The sequence below is a fragment of the Amphiura filiformis genome, chromosome 2, assembly GCF_039555335.1.
Source record: "Amphiura filiformis chromosome 2, Afil_fr2py, whole genome shotgun sequence".
NCBI classification, from domain to species: domain Eukaryota; kingdom Metazoa; phylum Echinodermata; class Ophiuroidea; order Amphilepidida; family Amphiuridae; genus Amphiura; species Amphiura filiformis.
Window position 1 is genome coordinate 36,364,460 of NC_092629.1, and position 24,675 is coordinate 36,389,134.

The following is a 24,675-nucleotide window of genomic DNA, read 5'->3' on the forward strand; positions in this document are numbered from 1 at the left end:
AGTATTGGTGTGTTCCATGGGTGTCCACTATCCTGCATCCTACTTCTGGCTGTCGTCAACTTAGGTATTGATCTGCTTGATAAACACAGCCACCTTGGGTACCTTGTCAAAGATGTGGATGAAGATGATATGCTTGTCTACCTGTATGGTTGTGCTAAGCAGGAACAGTGGCTCAAGTGGGAGGTCGCCATGCAAGTTGACACATGGAAGAAGCTGCTGTAATGGACACCCGTGCTGTTGTCGTTCCATATCAACGTCACACATGACCAACTGCCAACCCCCACGAACCTGAGATTATGGGGCTAGACCAATCTAGGATCCTGCCCCTGAATGGTTGCAAAGTGGTCAATACAACTGGCATCATGACCAAACCTTAAAAGCCATTAGCATCTGGTGTGATGCCCTTCATCGATGTGGCAAAGGAAACATGGTATGCCAGACAATACAAACTACATCACTACTAACGCATTCCGCATTGCAGATGGTACAGCCTACAGGAACACAGCCTGCCTCTTCCAAAGAAGGAATGTACAATCATCCTACAAAAGGTCAACGACTGGGAAGTCCGAATGGATGAATAACACAAACAAATAGTGTTCCCTGCCCAAATAGCAGAGACAGCTAAACGTCCTGACATTATCATCTACTCTGAAAGGACAAGAACAATAATTATAATTGAACTCACTGTTCCAATGGAGGAGAACCTGTCTAATGGATATGCCGGAGAAAAGTGCAAATATCCAGAGTGCCAGAATAGAGGTTGGTACACCCACTACTTCCCAATTGAAGTAGGAAGCAGAGGCTTTTACAATACCTCACTGAGTAAATGCCTTGCAGCTTTGGGAGTTCCAAGTGGGAAGAGAAAAATCATCATGGACACAGCTTCCAAGATTGCACTCGGAGCTAGCTACGTTATCTGGTTATGCCGTCAAAACAAAGCATTATGTATACGCTGATTTTGTTTGTAATTAAGCAAAGAGAAGAAGTTCAGTTCAAGGAACTATGCCCAAGCCACCTTCACAAGAGGAAACTACAATGGAGTGCTCATCATATTAAAGGGTGAAATAAGGTTCCGAATGTGATAGCGCTGTGTTCTACCAATGAATAGCTTCTCTAAATAAATAGAATAGAATATTAAAGATAAATTTATAGTTCAACTCATTTTATCTTAAAGGGCATTTCGTGATCCACAGCCCCATCCCCCACTTTTCTCAAAAAAAGTTGAGATTTTTATACCACTGGAAACCTCAGGCTACATAATATTTATGTACAAAAACTTTCTTGCAAATAAATTCGTTTTGCAAAAATATCGCCAAATTTACAACACTATCCTATGGAGCAGTGTAATACACATACATAAGTCGCAAACACAAAACTTGATGAACTGGAATTTTGGGAATAAGTTTTTTCGTGGATATCTACTGAAAAATGATATTAAAAGTAAGATGCTAGGATCACGAAATAATCCTTTAATTCTTAGATATACACCTGAATAGTAACGACATTACTCCCGTTGTATGTTTTTTACTACATGATGAATGTGAAATGTATAAAACAATTATCTGGCAAAATTACCAAAATGGCTCATACCAGTTATGTTTACAATAACATATACAATTACAAAATAGGGTGCAACTTGCTAGACTTGAGTCCAGTCCTCGTTTACAGAGTTTAGGGTTAGGGTTGGGGAAGGGCAGTCTTGTAATAAGACTAGTAGAGTTGCACCCTATTCGGCAATTGCTCCCAATAACACGTCGATTAATCAGTCCATGCTCCGCCCATTGCATCTGATAGGCTAACAATCAGTCCATGCTCCGCCCATTGCATGTGATTGGCTAACAATCCCGTGGGTTCAAGTTTCATGGCAATTTGGATTCCATCTGTACTTTACGGAGTGGGTCCCTTCCGTCTTTCCGACCACGCCTCTGGAATAGTATTATTCGTGGTCTGAGTTGCGGTGTACAGAATCATTTCTTTTATTGGTTAAACTAACATTAGATTAAACATGCGCAAAAGTACGAAACATGGTTTACAAATCTATAAATAGCCCTTGAAACAACCGATTCTTGTATCACACAACAGGCTGAGACAGAGGCTGACAAACCCTGATTGAAAAAGCTTTTTGGAATTGAAGACTTCAGAAACGTTATTGGTAAGTATATTGCAGTTTGTTAATTTTTGTTTATTTATTGCATCACGTTCTCCAATCATTCTCCCTCTTCCCGACTTGGGGATGAAGATCTCTTTTTGTTTTGTACAGTTATGTGCGATACGAATATCGTCTCCAGAGTTAAGATATCTTGTGTTTACCTGACCATTTTTCAATTTTACATTATTGGGGAGGTTGTGGGGTTGCAATTTCCTTTGGGTTGGTTTTAGGGGGTTTAAACCTTCTTTTGAGGGAGTTGAGTTAGCAAACCTCCAGCAAATATCACACTGGGGTAGATCACATGCATGTTACATTTTGATTGGGTAGTTTTGTTCATCATCAGATTCATCACCAAAACAAATTAATTTTGATATAACCAGAATGTTCATGATGTAACACGATGATGGATACTGGTACTTTCATCAATTTTGAATTAGGCCTATAAACGAAAGAAGTCACACATTTCATCCATTAACTTAAGTAAATAAAGCTCCCGTTTTATGTGTTGGACCTATAATCAGTTGAGCCAATTTTTGGGGCGGCCTTAATTAATACTAATAGTAGAGTTTGCTAGTAATAAAAAGAGGGAAAAAAAAAAGAAATCCCGACCGACCGACCCAGTTTTGAAAATTCATTTGAGGGCAAGCAAACAATTTTTTTTTATTGGCCTAAGATTAATAACGAGACATTTTGACTATACAATGTAAACATGAGCAAGACCATGTTTTTGTAGTACTGATACAAAAATACAGTAATTGCACACTAATTAAATCTGAATATATATACAATTAAAAAACCGCTTATTTTGTAAACAGATAATACTCTGTGATTATTTATGGAAGAAAGTTAATGGAACTGCTCTCATTGAAATAATTAATATATTAAACATACATTTTGTTTTGTCAACGATGAAAATCCGTTCACAAATAAAGTTTTAGGACATTATTTGACAATTCAATTCATTCAGAAAATGCAAGATGGTCTTTTTGATTTAATGTGCTTGTAACTAAATCCTGTTATCTACCCAGCAATGTTTGCTTATCTTAATTGTAAAAAACTGTAGTGTACTAAATGGTACAAGACAGAAAAGGCAAACAGACAGAAATTTAGAGTTTTAAATTAGAGAGTTGACAGGAAGTTGTAATAGTTAAATTGTTATGGACATGATTGGTGTAAGCGCGAAAATGTTGAATGTCAGATCAAAGTCATCCGAGGTGAATTAAGTATTGTCGATCACAATTCTGCGCCAAAATTGTTAAAGGTCATCTGAGGTGGACTAAGTATATATTTTGATTGTCAGAATGTTCAAAGTCGTGTCATAACGTAATCACAATTAAGCATTAAAACCATCAAGGTCGTATCAATGTTAGCAGTTACTGATAATAGATATTTGGATTTTCATGGCTGGTTATGATCACCGGCAGTAAACATTCTTATTTGATGCGAAACTCGATGGATGTGATTTCCATTGATCCCTTTGTTTGTACAAGTATAAATTAAATGTAGACCTATTTAGCACACATTTTTCAATTTAGCTTTCAACATAAAAATTCTTGAGAATTTGCTATAGTATGTCATTGGTGGTAATAACATTTCCCACCCGCTTAGCTGTGCATGTGCTACACACAAAAAAATTACTAGCAATAGCATTCCAAGTACTTGCATTCATGGCGTTGTCTTTTTAAAGACATTTCTTGTTACTTTTTAATGCTAAGAATCCTTTTAGATATCATTACATTGTAGAATCTCTAGACTTTCAGTGTATCGAGGATGTTCCAGAGGATGTATAGATGTGTCGTGAATGTTACGTTTTATAAACAAAACGTTACGTTTGTATTTTCAATATTGTTAATCATTGCTATACGTGTATGTTAACAAATGAAAGTTCTGTAATTTTTTTAAATTCTTCAATGCTAAGTATTCTTTTGGATATCATCAAATTGCAAATTTATAGTCAGATTTTCAGTGTGTTAACAACTATGTATCAAAGACTTTACGTTCATGTACAAAACATTAACGTTCTTATCTTGTAAACATTGTATACCCATAGCTTTATGAAGAATGTAATTGTTTTCTTTTGGATATCATCAAATTGTAAATTTATAGTCAGATTTTCAGTGTGTTAATAACTATGTGTCAAAGACGTTACGTTCATGTACAAAACATTAACGTTCTTATCTTGTAAACATTGTATACCCATAGCTTTATGATGAATGAATGTTCTGTAATTGTTTTTATCCTTCTCTATTTGATTTTCAGTGTATTAGCAAGTAGATGATGGCCCCAAAAACAGAACTCCCCCACCCCACATAATCGCAAATTGACACGAAAGCTTCATTCCCATTTATTTCATCCAAAACGGTCCTGTCATACACCTTCCCAATCAAACACATTTCTCTTGCATTTGATCATCTTCTACTCTTCCCTAGAAAAATCATTATAATACCAAATCTACACACAATGGAATTCACCATATCACGTCCAAGCTCACATTGGGCGCCCCATTCCTTTTTTAAAGGAATTTTTATTTAAGAGTTTGAAGTGTTCTGTTCAAATTTTTTCAGTTGTTATTATTTAGGCTTATGCACTCAGAACGCCACTGACCACCCTCTAGTGGTGCTGGTACTAGTATATACCATCCTGGTGTTAAAATTAGGCATGAAATTTGGTGTAAGGTTTTTTTATTTTTACAGACTTGAACATGGGTTTACTTTTTGGTGTTTCAAACTAATAATATTTCGCTAAAGATATTTCCCAACTCTCTAACATCGTATATGTGGTGTGATCAAGCAAAATCAGTCTGAAGTCTGACATATTCAATTTTCAGTTTCTTATAGGATTTAAGCAACATTTGCAAAGCTACATTTTGCAGAAAACCCCATTGAATTTGGACAACCAATTCAAAAGACACGAGTAGTTAAAGAATTTCCAAAACAAAGGAAACAAATGGAAATACTTCCTTTTTTTTGGCTATATCTGAAAATCAATATTTCCGACTTTCGACTGATTTTTCTTGATCCCATCACATATTACAGTTTTGTTAGAATTTCCGTAGTTTGATTTCATCATTTTTCACTTCCGACTGCCAAAATGTCCAACTCAGTACTTTATTTCGAATACAATTAAAACCAGCAGAAATAATCGATATTTTTATTGCGGCATGCAGAAACATCAATCTATGTTAACCATTCAGGGAAGTACCAGTAGGTCAACCTCAATAGGACTCAATTGGAAATGACCTATTTTGCGGTGTTATTTAGACAACAGGTGGTTCAAACTATTTTTTATTACAGTTGTCGTCACAGAAAGAACCATTTCAAACAATTTTCATCACAATTGGTGCATTTGTCTACTTTAACCCCTGTGGATTTCTCTATTTAACCTTGTGAAACTACATATTTTTTAAATCCTCATGAGGAGAGGAATAATTTGACATAGGTTTGTACAAAATTGGACAAGTTTTTAATTTTGACCCCTGTATAAACTTTGACGTTGGATATCTCGAATTGCCCAGGGGTGATTTACACCCCTCGGAATTTGATTGTGTACCACCCATAGACCAATAATCAACAAACAAAAACACTGCAAAACCAACCTACCTTGGTCTGCCACCGTACTATCACGTTCAAGCCTGTCAAAATCAAAAGTCGTACACTAGAAGACAAAATTTCACGCCTATGTTTAACACCAGGATTGAAAAAAAATAATCAAGTATTATGGTTTTCTTCTGATATTTAGTGAAAAATTAAAATCATTGCTTTTCATTTGGCCGAGAAAATTAATTTTAAAGTGAAAAGGTGTAGCTCACAATTTTTGCTCATTTCAACACCGAATTTGATCGGTTCCAGTGCCTAATTAAATGACTGAGTGAGCCTCGTATTTAGGCAGCGAGTGACTAACGTTCTGTGTCTATGTAGGCATATCGTTATGCGTAAACGAGACATGACGTTATAATAGCAACATGTTGTCAACAGTATTTTATTGAAATGTTTACTAAATATTATTTCTAGCTGTATTTTGCCAATCATTTCCAATGGTCGATATGGTTTTATGCAGCCTGAAGCATTCAAGGTCTTGCATTGCGGTGCCTCTTGTACCCATAATTTACGTTGCCTAACAGCAAACCCAACATCAACCGTAGTTTGAACGACCGAAGGTATTCGTGACTTCGTGATTTGTTCGATTGTACATAGTCCATTTGTTCAAGTGTAGTCAAAGAGGTCACGGAAGTAAAAATAAACCGGACGTGAATCCGCAAAACATTTTATTAATTGCCTCAGTAGCAACAGGCAGGGCTCAGAGGATGATTTAAGGAAGCCTCATCATGCACTGCAAAAGTGTTATCACTAGAGTTTCAACTGCCACTATACTTTTCAAATCCCATTGAACTCTGTGCAAAAGATGTTGTTTTAGAATTGTGCGTGTGTCATTATTACGTGGTCGATTTCAGAACAAAAGTGATGTGTGTTTAAAGGATAATTCACACCTTCTGTAGATAACATAATATGTGACCGTACAGCACGAATGAGCCGTAAATGTCCTCAATTGTATTCTGAGTTACAGTAAAATGGGCATGAAGGTCATATTCATAGGTATTTCAATTTGGTGCTACGTGTATCTCATTAAGTGAGGTACACGTAGCACCAAATTGAGGTACCTATGAATACGACCTTCATGCCCATTTTACACTGTAACTCAGAATGCAATTGAGGACATTTACGGCTCATTCGTGCTGTACGGTCACATATAACGTCTATACGCAGTGGGCGAGTAGTGGTGTCACGTTCGCTCACACAGCTATGCTAACCGTAAGTAACATAGTGGAATGTTGGGAATTGCTTAAATCATCCTCTGGCAGGGGCTTGACACTATAAAATTTGCAGGTTTTCTATTAGCAACGCAAACCTATGACGAAGTTTGTTAGTTTGTTCTCAGCAAAATGAGGAATCGATTGGTTATGAATAAATCAGTATCGACGTTACGTAATGTTACTATGTCAACGGGATCACGGGCTTGAGTAAGGAACCACGATCAAAACAATCTCCACACAAAGTATAGCACTCGAAGGCATACCAAAATAGCGTGATCCGGTAACCAAGAGAATTACCTAACCACTTCGATGCTGAGTTCACATCAACTCTTACTCGGCCCAAGTATGGAGGTCACCACATAATAAATAATATGTTAACTCTTCTCTTCCGTTTTTTCTCACATCACTCACAGTATTCAACCCGGGTATTCATCTCTACCTGTTCACAATGAATCGCCAGCTCCTCTTCGTTTTTGTCGTGTTAGTCGTGGCGGTGTCGGTATCCTATGGTCAGACGCAAGATCAGAAAAGAGAAACTTGCCTTAACAGATGTGTTTATTGTGGCACGAAAGTTTCTCTTCTGGATTGCAGTACTTTCTGTATTAATACTACTCCACTACCATGGCCACCGGTGCCTACAACCTGTAGAGGCTTGAATATCCTAATTCTAGGGTAAACACTCTATACTGGAACCACTTCCCTGTTTCATAACTTTGGTCAACACCAAAGACTATTACAGTGCCTCTAAATCAAATAAAATAATATAATTTTATAATAGCTAAATTGTAAACCTACTTGTATTTATAGAGATTCACATAAATACGCCAATTCTTTATGGTTTCAAAGTCGGCTATACTAATTTTTAGTCTATGGTATGAGGGTAATAAACTGTCAAATGTTCACCAGGCTTCAGACAGGCTTCCTATCTTCGGAACGGAACATTATAATGCACATTTTTGATTTTCCAACTGCCACTAGCCTATTGTGAATAGTAAACTAATAACAGGACTATTATGTGATCAAGCTAAATGAGTTGTTTGTCGTTAACATTGATTTTGACATACAGCCAATAATAGTGTTAAACTTTCTTTGTGTTTTATTGTTCTTAGTAACACTAAATGACCATTATCTCTGGACCGTAAGATTAATGGGGATGAAGTTTTCATCAAATTACAGCTCTGCAAATGACACATATAATGAAGTTCAAAACTGAATTTTGATTTTGCTCGAAAAACGACTCGTTTTTACGGTTTTGCTTGATCGCACAGATTTGTATCTTTGTCTTCAGTAAATTTGAATTTGGTCATAAAGGTGCCCGTTTAGGTAACATCACTCCCTGGAGATGTAATAAATTGTACCAAGCATAATAATAATAACAGTTGCATAGTGTTAATTAATGCACTGTAAAAATGTTCAGGGTACGCTAATTGTTACCTTTTCGGGCACGGATAGCGCTATAGGACCAAAAAAGGTGTTGTGCCTAAGATAAGATGAGAACCACTGATCCAATATTAAGCTTGTTTGTACTCATTTTAATACATTTTTCATACTGATTTCAAATAATGAAATATTTGAATGTTTAAAATAATTTTAAACTTGTCGTCTGCAGTCGACGTGGAGAAAGTTATGCTGGTTTCATTATTTCTGTCGCTTGCTGCTGAGCGGCGTTGTACTTTTCTGCAAGCGGAGCGGCACACCGCTGAGTGGCAGCAACGGCATGACTATGAAAGCCAATGTTGCCGCTCAGCACCTCCAAACATCGTTTCCTGTTCTCATACTCAGAGCGGTGCCGCTCCCGAGTTGACTTGAATACAACTCCTGGCGATGCTACTGCTTGGGCAAAGCGGTGAAGTGATCGATATATTGGCTTGCCGCTGGTCACCGCTAGCGTTTCTGGTGCAACTGCGTAGTGAAGCAAAGTCATCGTCAGAGCGGCAAGCGTCAGGAAAGTATGAAACCAGCATTACATACATTATCTACTTTGTGCATTGCTATCAGACATTGCTCTTTAACTTGGCATAAGACGGATTCACAACATCTGCCTAAAGTGTAGTATCTGCTATGTTATTACATGTAGATACATCATTTTGACTTTGTGAGCAGACTCTCATAACCACTTGTCTCCCAAGTATGAAGGCAGTATATGTTTTGTAATACAGGGTGTATCAAAATGATTGCTACCAATCAGCTTTGTTGTCTAATGAGACGCCTGCTTCTTCTACATTCATCATCAGATCCTCTTGAAATGACTACAAATTACAGTTTTATGACCTTTTATAACATAAATCTACAAATAAGGTGGAAGTTATCCCATATTTTTTGCAATGCTCACTGAATATTAAAGGGTACCAATCATTTTGATACACCCTGTATATTTGCATAGCTTAATGCATTTTTACTTACTAAGGCGGGGGCAAAACCTCAAGAAATAGAAATACAAGATGTTTAATTCAAAGTCATACACATGTATGTTAATATAGATTATAGTCATACACATCCATGTCATTACAGATTATAGAAGAAATAAAAGTCTGAAGCCTGATACTAAGATGACATTCGAGAACGTGTTTATTTTCTAAATTTATATTCGAGTGTTCTGTTCACTTGTTGTCGCATGTTAGCATAGACATGTCTGTTTGTTTGTTTGTTTGTTTGTTTGTTTCTATGTTTATTTGTTTGTTTAAATAGTCGCTCCGTGCGGAGACACTTGGGTCCTGAGTTATTAGAAGAAATATATATATGAAACCTGAACGTCCTGAAATGTTGCCACTATTATATAAAACTGAAAACTCAGTGGAATACCGTAGAATTCCGTCTAGAAGCATATATGCCTCTAAACGAGGGGTTTTTTTTAACGAAAGATATGAAAGGCCAATACCCTTCTCAAAAACATTGCAATTCATTACAAGTCACGCGGCTGGGGGTGCAAAGCCTACCTGTGACCTGTAATGGGGAGCACCATTGGACACAACGTTACTAGGATTTTCAAATATCTGCTTATACTCACATTTTTCTAAGATATAAATTTCATGGTGTTGAAATAGATCGTAGTCCAAACGTTGACAACTCTATACAATTTGCATTATTCATTAACATTTGAATAACAATGGTCACAGGGTGAATACACTCCAGCGGGTTAACTATGCAAGTGAATAACCTACCAAACCACTTCAAATACTGAGATATCAATTGAGATCAATTCTGTATTGATTTGATTAAATCACTTGCATTTGTCATTAAATAGACTCATAGACTCGCACGCAGGACACATGGGAAGAATATTACACTATCTCGGGGTGTTTTTATTTTGGAAAAACCCACAACTTTTATAAAATAATACATCAGTTTTTTCCATTTTGTATTTTGGAAAATGAATACACCATTACAACAAATTCGTTTATTTTGGCTCGCCGTATATGTAAGATAAACGGTTCAAAACAGACCATTACCATAGATAATCGGTGTCTTGTTGAGGTATGGTTCGCATGTTAGTCGCTCGGAAGGCTCGCCTTCCAAGCAACTAACATGTTCACAGAATTTTCCAGGGATAAAACAAAGCGGCAAAGGGTGTCTAAAATGGTCACAAATGGCGTGAAAATATATAATATTCTGGCGGCCAGCATCCCACAGGAGAAGAGCTATAGTTTGATCAGCTCGTAATAGGCGGGAAATGTTAGGCTTTTACCACTACGCCGAAAAGTAGACCCACGTTAAAAGAGCTATTAGTTGACCTGTCTGGTCTTTATTTTGTGTGTTGAATACAGTAGACAAAGTAAAGGACTTGAATTAATAATTCAGTAAAATCAGATAAACACCCTGATTTGGGACAAATCTAAATTAAGTATAAAATGAACATTTCCTTGTGCTTGTATTTCATGCGCAATTGTCCCACCGGAAAAATGTTTCAAACATTTTCCTCCCTCAATGACATGTGACCCAGATACCACATCACTAGAAACAACACTATTAAGTATGTTTTTTATACGATAATGGGGGGGGTCAAAAAGTTTTGTCTGTCAAAAGAGGGGGGTCAAAAAAGTTTAGCGGTCCATCGAGGGGGGTCAAAAAAGTTTTCGAGTGAAAAATTTGATAAAGACCAGCCCCTCTACCAAAGTATTAATGAACACTCCCTTAGATTCCATCTGTACTTTACGGGTTGGTCCCTTCTGCCCTTCCAACCACGCCTCCGGAATTCGTGGCATGAATTGCAACAGATGTGGTGTAAAAAATGTCTTTTATTGGTTAAACTAACATTACATTAAACATGCGCAAAAGTACGAAACATGGTTTACGAAGCTATAAATAACCCTTGTAACAACCGATGCTTGTATCACGCAACCGGCTGAGACAGACGCTGACAAACCCTGATTGAAAAAGCTTTTTTGGAATTGAAGACTTCGGAAACGTTATTGGTAAGTACATTGCAGTTAATTTTTGTTTATTTATTGCATGACGTTCTCCAATTATTCTCCCTCTTCCCGACTTGGCATGAAGATCTCATTTTGTTTTGTACATTTATGTGCAATGTACGAATAACGTCTCCAGAGTTAAGATATTTTGTGTTTACCTGGCCAATTTTCAATTTTACATTATTGTGGGAGGTTATGGGGTTGAAACTTCCTTTGAGTTGGTTTTAGGGAGTTTTAAACCTTCTTTTGATGGAGTTGAGTTAGCAAACCTCCAGCAAGTACCAGGCTGGGGTGTATCACATGCATGTTAGATTTTGATTGGGCAGTCTTGTTCATCAACATCACCAAAACGTATTGATTTTGATACAGCCAGAATTTTCATGATGTAACACGATGATGGATACTGGTACTTTCATCAATTTTGCATTAGGTCTATAAACGAAAGAAATATACATTTCATCCATTAATTTTTGTTTTGTACATTTATGTGCAATGTACGAATAACGTCTCCAGAGTTAAGATATTTTGTGTTTACCTGGCCAATTTTCAATTTTACATTATTGTGGGAGGTTATGGGGTTGAAACTTCCTTTGAGTTGGTTTTAGGGAGTTTTAAACCTTCTTTTGATGGAGTTGAGTTAGCAAACCTCCAGCAAGTACCACGCTGGGGTGTATCACATGCATGTTAGATTTTGATTGGGCAGTCTTGTTCATCAACATCACCAAAACGTATTGATTTTGATACAGCCAGAATTTTCATGATGTAACACGATGATGGATACTGGTACTTTCATCAATTTTGCATTAGGTCTATAAACGAAAGAAATATACATTTCATCCATTAAGTAAATAAAGCTCCCGTTTCATGTGTTGGACCTAAAAACAGTTGAGCCAATTCTTTAATTGTTAACTTTTTTCCGTAGCTTCCTAACAATAAGTGTTCTGTTCTAATTTTTCAGTTGTTATTATTTAGGCTTATGAACTCAGACCACCCTCTATTGTTATTGCATAGGTTGTTAATTTTACAGACTTGAACATGGTCTGTAACTCTCTAACATCCCAGCAAACACAAAACTTTTCGACATCATTCGCAAAAGGTTATAAAAGGTTGTCAGAAAACGTTTAAATGTCGGGTTATATAAAGGGTATATTAAGAGTATAAAACGTTTTCATAACCTTTAAAAACATTTTTTGATAATCTACTGCTCAGCAAACAAAAATGTTTTACAGAAAACATTTAAATGACGGGTTATATAAAGGGTATAAAAACGTTTTAATAACATTCCAAAAACATTCTTGAAAACTTGATACAAAACATTCTAAACAGAATGTTATTTTGGGAGTTGAAAAATATTTTGCGAAAAATGTTTGCCCAAAATATTTCCAATAACGTTTTAAAAACGTTTTCATGACCTTTATATAACCCGACATTTAAATGTTATTAAAAGGTTTTGAAAAAACATTTTAAGAACATTTCTGTGTTTGCTGGGTTCAAATATTTTAAGTGGCAAAACCAACCCACCTTGGTCTGCCACCGGACTATCACGTTCAAGCCTGTCAAAATCAAAAATCGTACACTAGAAGACTAACATTTCACGCCTATGTTTAACACCAGGATTGAAAAAAATAATAATAATCAAGCATTATGGTTTTCTGATATTTACTGAAAAAATTAAAATCATTGCTTTTCATTTGGCCGAGAAAATTAATTTGAAAGTGAAAAGGTGTAGCTCACAATTTTGCTCATTTCAACACCGAATTTGATCGGTTCCAGTGCCTAATTAAATGACTGAGTGAGCCTCGTATAACAATAGTAAGCGAGTGACTAGCGTTCTGTGTGTATGTAGGCATATCGTTATGCGTAAATGAGACATGACGTTATAATAGCAACATGTTGTCAACAGTATTTTATTGAAATGTTTACTAAATATTATTTCTAGCTGTATTTTGCCAATCATTTCCAATGGTCGATATGGTTTTATGCAGCCTGATGTTTCAAGGTCTTGCATTGCGGTGCCTGTTGTACCCACAATCATTTACGTTGCCTAACAGCAAACCCAACATCAACCGTAGTTTTTGAACGACCAAAGGTATTCGCGACTTCGTGATTTGTTCGATATACATAGTCCATTTGTTCAAGTGTAGTCAACGAGGTCACGGAAGTAAAAATAAACCGGACGTGAACAAGTTACTGCAGTACTGCCATCCGCAAAACATTTTATTAATTGCCTCAGTAGCAACAGGCAGGGGCTTGACACTATAAAATTTGCAGTTTTTCTATTAGCAACGCAAACCTATGACGAATTTTGTTGGTTTGTTCTCAGCAAAGTGAGGAATCGATTGGTTATGAATAAATCTGTATCGAAGTTACGTAATGTTACTATGTCAACGGGATCACGGACTTGAGTAAGGAACCACGATCCAAACAATCACCACACAAAGTATAGCACTCGAAGGCATACCAAAATAGCGTGATCCGGTAACCAAGAGAATTACGTAACCACTTCGATGCTGAATTCACATCAACTCTTACTCGGCCCAAGTATGGAGGTCACCACATAATAAATAATATGTTAACTCTTCTCTTCCGTTTTTTCTCACATCACTCACAGTATTCAACCCGGGTATTCATTCTCACAATGAATCGCCAGCTCCTCTTCGTTTTTGTCGTGTTAGTCGTGGCGGTGTCGGTATCCTATGGTGCGACGAAGAGAGAAAAATGCCTTGTAAAATGTGCTACTTGTGGCAGCAAATTTTCTGATTGGCCGCGTTATGATTGCATTAATTACTGTGCTCATACTGTTCCACTACCAAACATTCCTTCAAATTGTAAACCCAACTTTATAAACCTATTTCAAGGGTAAACAGTCTATACTGGAACCACTTCCCACTTTCACAACTTTGGTCAACACCAAAGGCTGTTACAGTGCCTCTAAATAAAATAATAATGAAAATAATAAAATGTAAAAATAGTTAAATGGTAAGCCTACTCACGTACATACGCCAATTCTTTATGGTTCAAAGGAGGCTATACTAATTTTAAGCTGTGTTCACACATGCAGTTATTACCGGTACCGGTAATATTTTGTCTAGGCTTATGTCCGATGCAATTAAAATTTTTCCGATAATCCCTCAGCGCGTCCACATTAGTCGGCAATAGTGCTAGATCCGACGTTTTTATGTGCGCCAAGCTTATTACCGGTCACAGCTAACCGGAAATGGTGCGTGACAAGCTGGAATCGTGTTGACCCAAATCGCACGAAATGTGATTTTGTACAAAGAGAGTGACGATGACCGTATTTGCCGGAAGCCCTAACCCTTACCCAAACCCTAACCCAAACCCATTCCGGCAAATACGGTTACCTCTCTACTTGTAAACAACGAGAAATCGCTACCAAAATGACTTTGCCAATTTGGTTTTGTTTCGTTTTCATGCTTTTGCGGCAATATTTCGTAGCGAATGGCGATGTAGATGAAATAACACCTCTGCTGCTCTTGGATTACATGAATAATGCAGCTCTTCTCAACTAGATGAGGCACGAGAAGCCGGCTTTGGTTATACATTCTTCACGCACCAAGGTGAAAGGTCACAGTTATATCCGACAGCCCAATAATGCTGTCCACACGTAATTACTATTACCGGACGCAACGTTATGATCGGTCTTAACCATGCTCAACTTCGGCTTTAAATCGTCGGATTTAAGGCACATTAAGTTATTTCCGACGCTCGTTCACACTGCCACTTATATCCGGTACTATTACCGACGTAATTTAGGTCCGGTAATAAGTGATTTATGTCCGACTGTGTGAACACGACTAAAGTCTATGGTATGAGGGTAATAAAATGTCAAATGTTCACCAGGCTTCAGACAGGCTTCAAGTCTTCAGAACGGAACATTATAACACACATTTTCAATTTTGAATTGCCACTGCTAGCCTTTGAGTATTGTGAATAGTAAGAAAATAACAGGACTATTATGTGATCAAGCTAAACGAGTTGTTTGTCGTTAACATTGATTTTGACATACAACCAATAATAGTGTTAAACTTCCTTTGTGTTTTATTTTCTGAATAACACTAAAATGACCATTATCTCTGGAACCGTAAGATTAATGGGGACGATGTTTTCATCAAATTACAGCTCTGCAAATGACACATATAATGAAGTTAAAAACTGAATTTTGATTTTGCTCGACCAACGACTCGTTTTGCTTGATCGCACAGATTTACGTTTCTGTCTTGAGTAAATAAGATAAGATGAGAACCACTGAACTAATACTAGGCTTGTTTGTACTCATTTTAATACATTTTCCATGCTGATTTCAAATTATAAAATGTTTGAATGTTTAAAGAAAATTTGAGACATGTTGTCTGCAGTCGACACCCGCGTGGTGAGAGTTACATTACAGTATCTACAGGGTGTCCCTTAAAAGATAATATGTATCGTCGGAAACTGATTGAATTTTGACAATTGACCATTCCGTTTATGAATTAAAGAATTTTACGAAACTACCTCATTTTCAATCCGTTCCACGGAGTCAAATCAGTGACAAAGACGCCTCATGCGCTGATGATGCGCAGTGATTAGCACTCCGAATACAGATCATCGATTGATATTGAATCCATGGAAAGGTGTAAAAATGACGGAGTTTCGTAACATTTTTATATTTCAAGGACGTTGTGGTCAATTGTCAAAATTTAAAAAGTATGTGATGTGATGATTTTATTCCTCCACCACACCAGTTATTTAGTTCTGTTTAGTTATGGTAAAGTTAAGTTGGTACTACACCCCTGATAAAATTTGTGATTAATTTTGCATTTTTCTCAAAAATAACTACACACTGGTAACAAAAGTTATGTATATTATAGGGGCAAGGAATCAATTACTTCACTGAAATTTCAGTGATTCAAGACAAGTGGTTCATACGTTAAGAAATGAGGTACATTCTAGCGGTACCTCTTTTCTTATCATAAATAACGTACCGCTTGTCTTGCGTCACTGAAATTCCAGTGTAGTAACTAGATTCCTTGCCCTAGTAACATCTGTTACCAGTGTGTTATTATTTTTTGAGCAAAATGCAAAATTAGTCACAAATTTATCAAAGGGTGTAGTACCACCTTAAAAGACCCAAACAAAGTTTCCGACAATACAGTTCTTTCAGGGACACCCTGTATTTTGTGCATTGCTATCAGACACTGCTTTTTTAATGTTGGCATAAGACGGATTCACAAAATCTGCCTCCCAAATCAAAGTGTAGTATCTGCTATGTTATTACTTGTAGATACATCATTTTGACCTTGTGAGCAGACTCTCATAACCACCTGTCTCCCAATAAGGTATGAAGGCAGTATATGTTTATTTATACAGGGTGTATCAAAATGATTGGTATCCATTAGTTTGTTGTCTAATGAAATGCCTGCTTCGTCCAAATTCAACATTAGATCCTCTTGAAATGACTTATAGTTTTATAACTTTTTATAACATACAGCCTGTCTCAAAAAAAATTGTGCAAGTGAAAAGCGCCCTCTCTGGCAATTAGAAAATACCGTTGTGAAATAATGCTTACATCAACGTCAAGGGTGTAGTCTTGGCTCTCAAATGCCGTTTGTTCTGTTCAATTTGCTTATTTTAATCTCGAGATATGTTTAGTTAAAGACGAAAGGTTAAAATCACAATTGTGCCACTTTTACTAGGGAAAAGGGCTTTACCTGTAACAGTGATAGCATCAAGTTTATCAAGAGTTCCTTCGTGAAATCAAAAGAATGCATCAATTACACAATACAAAATTTTTTGACCGTTTTTACTGTTTTATCATGATGCAGGAATGATGATTCTCTTTTCACTTAAAAGAGATAAATAAGTATTTCACATTCTGCTGTAAAAATGGATTTCACATTCTGCTGTTCTGCATGTGAATGTCAATGATGGTAAATACTGTTCTCTTAGTCACTTAAGACATGTTAAAAGACAAACAAATATTGCCCACTTATACATGTTATAGGTTAATGAACGCGTATTACTTGTTGGGAGAGATATTAGACAAAATAATGCACGCGTGCTGATAATGATGAGTCTAATGCATGCGCCCCGAAAGGGGGGAGTGCATTAGACGCATCAACATCAGCTATCATTGACTTACATGTACAGCTCTCTTCCCTGGTACTTCTCTCTCTACTTTCCGTGCACTGTCTGATGATGATCTTCATCAATTAATAATGAAATGTCCATCCAAAACTAGTGTCTCTGATCCTATGCCCACTTGGCTATTAAAACAACATCTTACTTTGCTCCTACCTGTGCTCGTGAAGATCGTTAATTCATCCTTAACCACTGGTATTTTTCCTTCTCACCTAAGAAAAGCTGTTATCACGCCTGTGTTAAAGAAACCATCCCTTGACAATCAACAGTTATCTAATTACCGTCCGTCTCTAACTTGCCCTTTTGGGAAACTCATAGAGAAAGCTGTCTCTGCTCAGGTATCGTACCATGTCAACAGCCATGACCTGTCCGAGCCACTCCAATCGGCCTACCGGACAGGTCATAGCACTGAGACAGCCCTCCTACATGTTCACGATCAAATAATGAGAGCTGTTGATGGCCGGAAAGCTGTCTTTGTTGTGTTACTTGACTTGACCGCCGCACATGCAGTTATTACCGGTACCGGTAATATTTTGTCTAGGCTTATGTCCGATGCAATTAAAATTTTTCCGATAATCCCTCAGCGCGTCCACATTAGTCGGCAATAGTGCTAGATCCGACGTTTTTATGTGCGCCAAGCTTATTACCGGTCACAGCTAACCGGAAATGGTGCGTGACAAGCTGGAATCGTGTTGACCCAAATCGCACGAAATGTGATTTTGTACAAAGAGAGTGACGATGACCGTATTTGCCGGAAGCCCTAACCCTTACCCAAACCCTAACCCAAACCCATTCCGGCAAATACGGTTACCTCTCTACTTGTAAACAACGAGAAATCGCTACCAAAATGACTTTGCCAATTTGGTTTTGTTTCGTTTTCATGCTTTTGCGGCAATATTTCGTAGCGAATGGCGATGTAGATGAAATAACACCTCTGCTGCTCTTGGATTACATGAATAATGCAGCTCTTCTCAACTAGATGAGGCACGAGAAGCCGGCTTTGGTTATACATTCTTCACGCACCAAGGTGAAAGGTCACAGTTATATCCGACAGCCCAATAATGCTGTCCACACGTAATTACTATTACCGGACGCAACGTTATGATCGGTCTTAACCATGCTCAACTTCGGCTTTAAATCGTCGGATTTAAGGCACATTAAGTTATTTCCGACGCTCGTTCACACTGCCACTTATATCCGGTACTATTACCGACGTAATTTAGGTCCGGTAATAAGTGATTTATGTCCGACTGTGTGAACACGACTAAAGTCTATGGTATGAGGGTAATAAAATGTCAAATGTTCACCAGGCTTCAGACAGGCTTCAAGTCTTCAGAACGGAACATTATAACACACATTTTCAATTTTGAATTGCCACTGCTAGCCTTTGAGTATTGTGAATAGTAAGAAAATAACAGGACTATTATGTGATCAAGCTAAACGAGTTGTTTGTCGTTAACATTGATTTTGACATACAACCAATAATAGTGTTAAACTTCCTTTGTGTTTTATTTTCTGAATAACACTAAAATGACCATTATCTCTGGAACCGTAAGATTAATGGGGACGATGTTTTCATCAAATTACAGCTCTGCAAATGACACATATAATGAAGTTAAAAACTGAATTTTGATTTTGCTCGACCAACGACTCGTTTTGCTTGATCGCACAGATTTACGTTTCTGTCTTGAGTAAATAAGATAAGATGAGAACCACTGAACTAATACTAGGCTTGTTTGTACTCATTTTAATACATTTTCCATGCTGATTTCAAATTATAAAATGTTTGAATGTTTAAAGAAAATTTGAGACATGTTGTCTGCAGTCGACACCCGCGTGGTGAGAGTTACATTACAGTATCTACAGGGTGTCCCTTAAAAGATAATATGTATCGTCGGAAACTGATTGAATTTTGACAATTGACCATTCCGTTTATGAATTAAAGAATTTTACGAAACTACCTCATTTTCAATCCGTTCCACGGAGTCAAATCAGTGACAAAGACGCCTCATGCGCTGATGATGCGCAGTGATTAGCACTCCGAATACAGATCATCGATTGATATTGAATCCATGGAAAGGTGTAAAAATGACGGAGTTTCGTAACATTTTTATATTTCAAGGACGTTGTGGTCAATTGTCAAAATTTAAAAAGTATGTGATGTGATGATTTTATTCCTCCACCACACCAGTTATTTAGTTCTGTTTAGTTATGGCGTTAAGCTGGTAATACACCCCCTGATAAAATTTGTGACTAATTTTGCATTTTTCTCAAAAAATAACTACACACTGGTAACAAAAGTTATGTATATTATAGGGGCAAGGAATCCAATTACTTCACTGAAATTTCAGTGATTCAAGACAAGTGGTTCATACGTTAAGAAATGAGGTACATTCTAGCGGTACCTCTTTTCTTATCATAAATAACGTACCGCTTGTCTTGCGTCACTGAAATTCCAGTGTAGTAACTAGATTCCTTGCCCTAGTAACATCTGTTACCAGTGTGTTATTATTTTTTGAGCAAAATGCAAAATTAGTCACAAATTTATCAAAGGGTGTAGTACCACCTTAAAAGACCCAAACAAAGTTTCCGACAATACAGTTCTTTCAGGGACACCCTGTATTTTGTGCATTGCTATCAGACACTGCTTTTTTAATGTTGGCATAAGACGGATTCACAAAATCTGCCTCCCAAATCAAAGTGTAGTATCTGCTATGTTATTACTTGTAGATACATCATTTTGACCTTGTGAGCAGACTCTCATAACCACCTGTCTCCCAAGTATGAAGGCAGTATATGTTTATTTATACAGGGTGTATCAAAATGATTGGTATCCATTAGTTTGTTGTCTAATGAAATGCCTGCTTCGTCCAAATTCAACATTAGATCCTCTTGAAATGACTTATAGTTTTATAACTTTTTATAACATACAGCCTGTCTCAAAAAAAATTGTGCAAGTGAAAAGCGCCCTCTCTGGCAATTAGAAAATACCGTTGTGAAATAATGCTTACATCAACGTCAAGGGTGTAGTCTTGGCTCTCAAATGCCGTTTGTTCTGTTCAATTTGCTTATTTTAATCTCGAGATATGTTTAGTTAAAGACGAAAGGTTAAAATCACAATTGTGCCACTTTTACTAGGGAAAAGGGCTTTACCTGTAACAGTGATAGCATCAAGTTTATCAAGAGTTCCTTCGTGAAATCAAAAGAATGCATCAATTACACAATACAAAATTTTTTGACCGTTTTTACTGTTTTATCATGATGCAGGAATGATGATTCTCTTTTTCCACTTAAAAGAGATAAATAAGTATTTCACATTCTGCTGTAAAAATGGATTTCACATTCTGCTGTTCTGCATGTGAATGTCAATGATGGTAAATACTGTTCTCTTAGTCACTTAAGACATGTTAAAAGACAAACAAATATTGCCCACTTATACATGTTATAGGTTAATGAACGCGTATTACTTGTTGGGAGAGATATTAGACAAAATAATGCACGCGTGCTGATAATGATGAGTCTAATGCATGCGCCCCGAAAGGGGGGAGTGCATTAGACGCATCAACATCAGCTATCATTGACTTACATGTACAGCTCTCTTCCCTGGTACTTCTCTCTCTACTTTCCGTGCACTGTCTGATGATGATCTTCATCAATTAATAATGAAATGTCCATCCAAAACTAGTGTCTCTGATCCTATGCCCACTTGGCTATTAAAACAACATCTTACTTTGCTCCTACCTGTGCTCGTGAAGATCGTTAATTCATCCTTAACCACTGGTATTTTTCCTTCTCACCTAAGAAAAGCTGTTATCACGCCTGTGTTAAAGAAACCATCCCTTGACAATCAACAGTTATCTAATTACCGTCCCGTCTCTAACTTGCCCTTTTTGGGGAAACTCATAGAGAAAGCTGTCTCTGCTCAGGTATCGTACCATGTCAACAGCCATGACCTGTCCGAGCCACTCCAATCGGCCTACCGGACAGGTCATAGCACTGAGACAGCCCTCCTACATGTTCACGATCAAATAATGAGAGCTGTTGATGGCCGGAAAGCTGTCTTTGTTGTGTTACTTGACTTGACCGCCGCATTTGATACAGTTGATCATGGTATTCTATTGCGGCGGTTGAGTCAAGAATTTGGTCTCACTGACACTGCCTTGAATTTTTCAAGACCTACCTGACCAACAGAACTAGTCAGGTTTTTGTTAAGGGCACGTTTTCCGAGACTGCTCTTCTCAAACATGGTGTACCCCAAGGGTCTGTTCTCGGGCCACAGGCTTTCTGTTATTACACTATTCCTATGGGTCAGATCATCCGTCACCATGATGTTCAATTCCATTTTTATGCGGATGATGTTCAGTTGTTCGGCGTCTTTGATCCTGCTATACCTGGTGATGCGGCTTGTGCCCTCTTTAAACTCATTAATTGCATCAATGAGTTGAGGGTGTGGCTTCAGAGTAACAAGCTCAAGCTCAATATGGCAAAAACTGAATATTTCATTGCCGCCTCTGCTACTCATTATGAATTGGTGAAGTTTTACACTCTTCACCTCGATGAGCATGTTATCAAACCCTCCGCCTCAATAAAAAATCTTGGCGTTGTATTTGATGGTGACTTGAAGATGTCCGACCATGTCACTCAGCTTTGTAGGTCCCTTAATTGGCAACTACGGAATCTTGGCAGGATAAGACGTTTCATTGACTTCAACACGTGTAATAACATTGTGCGTGCCCTTATATTGTCTAGGATAGATTACTGTTCCTCCCTCCTCAATGGCATCCCTCAGAAAAACATTCAACGTCTGCAGGGTATCCAGAACAAATCTGCCCGTCTCATCTTCCAGAAGCCCAGATTCACTTCCACATCCCCATTACTTGCCCAGCTTCACTGGCTTCCTGTGGCTGAACGAATTAAATTTCGTACGCTTGTCCACACTTACAAATGTGTCAATCTGGATTCTCCTGAATACCTCTCTTCATTGCTCCATATCCGCCAGTCCTCATACTATCTCCGATCGGCTGGTAACTCGCTTGTCATCCCCAGAACCTTCAAACTGGCTGGGGATACTGCCTTTTCTGTGGCTGGCCCCAGTCTTTGGAATAAGCTGCCAATAGTCATCAGAATGGCCCATAGCACTGGGACTTTTAAAGTCTCCTTAAAACTCATCTCTTCCCCAAATATGATGTTTCCTTCCTTCTGTCTTCTTCTCGCGCCTCGCATCCCTTGGAAATTTGTGCGCGTTATAAGTTCAGTATTTATTATTATTATTTAAAAGTGGCACAATTGTGATTTTACCCTTTCGTTGTTAAATAAACATATCTCGAAATTGGAACGAACAAATTGAACAGAACAAACGGCATTTGAGAGCTAAGACTGCGCCCGTGACGTTGATGTAAGCATTTTGTCACAACGGTATTTTCTAATTGCCAAAGAGGGCGCTTTTTTTCACTTGCACAATTTTTTTTTGAGACAGGCTGTATATCTACAAATAAGGTGGAAATAATCCTGTATTTTGATGTGGCAGTGCAAGGCTCACTGGATATTAACGGGTACCAATCATTTTGATACACTCTGTATATTTGCAATGCGTTTTTACTTACTAAGGCAGGGGCAAAACCTCAAGAAATCGAAATGCAAGATATTTAATTCAAAGTCATACACAAGTACGGTATGTTAATATAGATTATAGTCATACAAATCCATGTTATTATAGATTATATAAGAAATAAAAGCTCTGAAGCCTGATACAAAGATGACAGTCGTGGACGTGTTTAATTAATAACCTTAAATGGGAAGTTTATTTGATATAAACAATAAGAAGAAAAAATATTTCTAGTTACCGTAAAAATTCTTAAACTTAACTTGTTTTTGTTTTTGTTTTTGTTTTTGGTTTTTTTTTTTTTGGTTTTTTTTAGCCAACTGATCTAATGGGGTTGATACACGGTAAGCAGATATGTATAAAACTATCGAGTTTTTACCGTATTTCAGGAAAACATTAAGTTAAGTTTAAGAGTGTTTTCTATCACCTATGAACAAGAACTGTCATTAAAAAAGGCAATGCCATGGATGAAGATCATGTTTCATAAGTTTGCATTGATAAGTACCTGAAATGCTGATAATTTGTTTTGTGTGAACCGGGTGGGTAATACCGGCATTCATTGGTAGATACCACATCAAGGACACTACCGTGAAAAATGTAATGTTTATGTTGAAACTTGAATTTCATTTAAAATAATGCTAAATATGTGTAATTCAGAATAGTAACAAAAAGCTCAATCGAGTTCTCATTCACCAAGTTTCACGACAATCCAACAATCTTTTTTCAGGTAGGGCCTACAATTAAATAACCTTGAAATGAACTTAAAAATGTTCGTTGTTAAAGGGTAATCAAATCAATCAAGTTTCCTGATATTGCTGCAGTGACGGTGTCATGACCTCGAACATTTTTGCGATAATTGTGCTCACATATCCACCAAGTTTCATGACAATCTAACAATCTATCTCTGCTGACTTCATATGACCTTGACATATTTGACGCTGAATTGTAATCACATCCAGAAAGTTTCTGACTATCCATACTCCGTTGACCTCGGATAACCTTGACCTGACCTTCAAAATTTTTCGCGCTTACCATGTTTCATGACAATCCAATAATGACAATATGCACCCTACTACTGTCTAATTCATAACTCTAGACTTTTTTGTCTTTTTGCCTTTTTTGTTTTTTACCAATGTTTGGTATAAAAATAAAGAAGTACATTGCGTTTTTGTTTTGTTTTTGTTTTGTTTTTTTTGTTTGTTTGGGTTTCTTTTTTTGTTTTTTGTTGTTTTTGTTGCTTTTTTTTTTTAATATGGCGCCTGCTTTCCCACTCGCCGTGCCTTAAAATCATCAAAGTTATTACAAAATATATAATTTGTGTTCGCAATGTATAGTGTACAATTTGATTTCTAAATTTGCCCGCGGCAAAACGTTCAGTCTATTTTACCGAATGCATATTACATGAAGCTTATTGTGCAATTCTGAAACAGCTGCACTTAATAATTCCGATATTAAAATCATTTCATTGAATCTTTTGTTCGAACGATAGCTAAATTACTTAGCACTTTTAGCTTATAAAAAACTTCCTCGAACTCGAACGATATTTATATTACTTAGCACTTTTAGC

At 37.2% G+C, this 24,675-nt stretch overlaps 2 long non-coding RNA genes across 2 annotated transcripts; both read left to right on the forward strand.

Moving 5' to 3' along the window:
* The first annotated feature begins 1,992 nt into the window (after positions 1–1,992).
* On the forward strand, positions 1,993–23,262 carry LOC140146150 (uncharacterized). Its single transcript, XR_011858194.1, has 3 exons — positions 1,993–2,152; positions 7,373–9,257; positions 23,003–23,262. It is a non-coding gene; the product is annotated as an uncharacterized lncRNA (long non-coding RNA).
* LOC140146151 (uncharacterized) lies at positions 10,998–15,283 on the forward strand. The gene is made up of 2 exons (XR_011858195.1): positions 10,998–11,371; positions 13,980–15,283. It is a non-coding gene; the product is annotated as an uncharacterized lncRNA (long non-coding RNA).
* Positions 23,263–24,675: the final 1,413 nt, after the last annotated feature.